Genomic DNA, 2,943 nt, shown 5'->3' with positions numbered 1-2,943 from the left:
TTGTGGTGAGTATTTATGCCATAAATCGAGACCCTGAAGTTCGGGAAAACGCAGCATAATTCATACCCGAGAGGTTCTTGGGAAACCCATTAAATCCCGTTGATCATGAGGATAAACCAGACGATTTAAAAGATCAGAATTTCACCTACGTCCCCTTTGGAGGTGGAAGAAGGGGGTTTGTCCCGGAGCTGCACTAGCTACAGCGGTACGTACTGCGTATTACGCTAGGCACACTGGTTCAAGGCTTTCATTGGAAAATCGAAGGGAAAGTTAATATCGAAGAAGAGTTAGGACTTTCTGCCGCAATGCATGGTTCCTTTGGTTTATTATCCTATTTTACGCCTGGATCCTTCTATATTACCTTCTATATATATGTATATATATATATATGTATATATATATATGATCTGCCATTTGAATAAGCACATCACTCGAGTATTCATACAAAAAACAAAAGTATATTTTTTCAAATTTGGAAAAATGTAACGACTCTTGTTTAAATAACGAATATCATATAAGATAAAAATGCAAATAAACTTTGATATGTATTTACACACCAAAATAGTTAATATGATATGCTAAGTATTATTTATAGTAAATATAATAAAAATTACATGCCATGGCATATTAGATTAATGGGCATATTAGATTAATGGGATAATTTGTTTTTTAAAATATTTTAACTTATATTACCTCACATCTTATATATGTTTTGATGCTTTCCAAAAATATAAACGAAACTCATCGTTTCATGGCACTTCTATCATCAAAATATAAGTGTAACTACCATTTTCTAAGCCACCATATTTTTTTGCTTGATCAATATCACCATATGTTAAGTATTTTTTAACAAACTTATGTTTCTACACATCTATAAACATGATAAATAATATGCGGAAACAGATCGAGTCTTAGCTCCAACCGTCAAATAATTTGTAAGTATTTTGTTTTCCTCCGATTGAAGCCTTCTAAACACTCCAACTCTTTGTAGATGGTGTATTTTTGTTCTTATGATGTGTGTGCTTAGGTACCTCAATCACCACTATTTATAAGCATTTATTATATCATCAATGAGTTGATCGGGAGCTCGAGAGTCAAAAGAAGAGGCACATGTGTGTCTCAATTTTTTAAAGTTGAGGCGATACATGTATCGTTTGTAAACAAATGGACATTTATGGCCGTTTCCATTTCCTACACGTTTTTTTTTTTTTTTTGATATTAATCATTTTTCTTCCACCTTAATCATCAAATTTAATTCAAATTTTTTTTTTGAAATTTCTCTAAAAAACTATTATTACTATTTTCATTAAATATTGTTTGCCTAGACCGATGAAATTTATTATATTTTTAAAATATAAATGAACTCAGGTACTTTTTAAAATAAAATGGGCCTGCGGAGGGAAAACCACTTTTGAAAGCTATTCCGCCCAAGATTTGAACTGGGCTCGCGAAATAATCAATATATAAAACGAATTTATCAAACACCATTTGCCATTATTGTTTAAGAGACTTAGTCATGTTTTATATGCTTATTTTCTCTAATGTAATGTGATTTGTAAAATCAAGGCAGCCAAGACAACCAAATTGAAAAATATGAAAAAAATCAATATATCCCAACAAGCATATATTAAAAAATAGATATGATAATTCACCATTTTATTGCATGACGTCAAGTCAGATCATCAACACCAAACGTATATAATGTTGGCGATCAATCACTATAAATTTTCAATGCTATCTAACACCACTACGATGATGATACGATGGGTAACACAAATTGGGAGTATGGATTGGTATAAAATGCGGATTACACGCTAAATTACATACAATATTATAATTTGGATGGAAATTTAGGCTTTATATTATCTACAGGTTCAACTATAAATTTGATTACATCGCTTTTAGTTTGAGCTGGGCGATGAAAAATTTGATAAACAATACGATGAACTCTTGTTCTTTTAACTTCTTTAATGCGACACCATCCAATATTTTATTTATAAAATTAAATGTTTGGATATTAACCAAACGGTTTCGTGGTGTAGTTGGTTATCACGTCAGTCTAACACACTGAAGGTCTCCGGTTCGAGTCCGGGCGAAGCCAAAATCATTTCTTACAACAATTAACATTTTTTCCCTAACGTTTTCTGAATTATTTTGATATATTGATTTTTTTTTTTTTAAAAAAACCAGACTTAAATATTTGACAATAATTGAATTACATATATTTTTGTTCTTTTTAAAAAAAATTCAACTCCATACTATAAATTCACACACGTTTTTTGCATTTATTATTGTAAAATATATTTTAAAATTAATTAATTACTTTAGAGTCAACTAATTTTAATACAAAAAACCAAAATTTTGGCTTTTTTTTTCCCCTCAAACTCCACTTGATGATCTTCATATCTTCATATTTTAAAAAGGATTTCATATAATATATGTATCGTTTCACACCTACTCATTCATTTCTTATATTTACTCATAACAAAGAGAAAGATGATATTCCCTAAAATGTTATTAATTAAAATATAAGAGATCATTTGATGAGATAAGATGATGAAAGATGTATATATGAATGTGAATGATAAATCAGTTGATATAATATGATTATTTATAACTCTAATCTTTAATAGATAGTTTGAGTAAAATATTGGATGAAACAATTATGTATAATCATCCTTTGTTCGCATTAAACAATGTGTTTGGGGGACATGCATTATTTATTAAAATGAATATGACTTGAAAGCATGATCACCAATTGGAAACCCCATCCAGATGTTAACTATCAAGGCCCTGATAAAATGTTGGACCATTTTACGCATGGAAAAGTCTAGTATGGTTTCTTCGATGGGGAAAGCAAATGTTCATCAATAATGCAAAAAAAGAAAAAAATTGCTTAATTCTCTAGATGTCCTAATTGGTTCAAATAAGGTCCATAAAAAG

General features: G+C 29.8%; 1 non-coding gene across 1 annotated transcript; it reads left to right on the top strand.

The window, feature by feature from the left end:
- Window positions 1-2,027: 2,027 nt before the first annotated feature.
- TRNAV-AAC (transfer RNA valine (anticodon AAC)) lies at window positions 2,028-2,101 on the top strand. The gene has a single exon. It is a non-coding gene; the product is annotated as a tRNA-Val (tRNA).
- The last annotated feature ends 842 nt before the right edge of the window (window positions 2,102-2,943 follow it).

The sequence above is a fragment of the Primulina tabacum genome, chromosome 1 (assembly GCF_025594145.1).
Source record: "Primulina tabacum isolate GXHZ01 chromosome 1, ASM2559414v2, whole genome shotgun sequence".
NCBI classification, from domain to species: Eukaryota; Viridiplantae; Streptophyta; class Magnoliopsida; order Lamiales; family Gesneriaceae; genus Primulina; species Primulina tabacum.
This window is presented reverse-complemented; position numbering and strand designations above follow the sequence as displayed.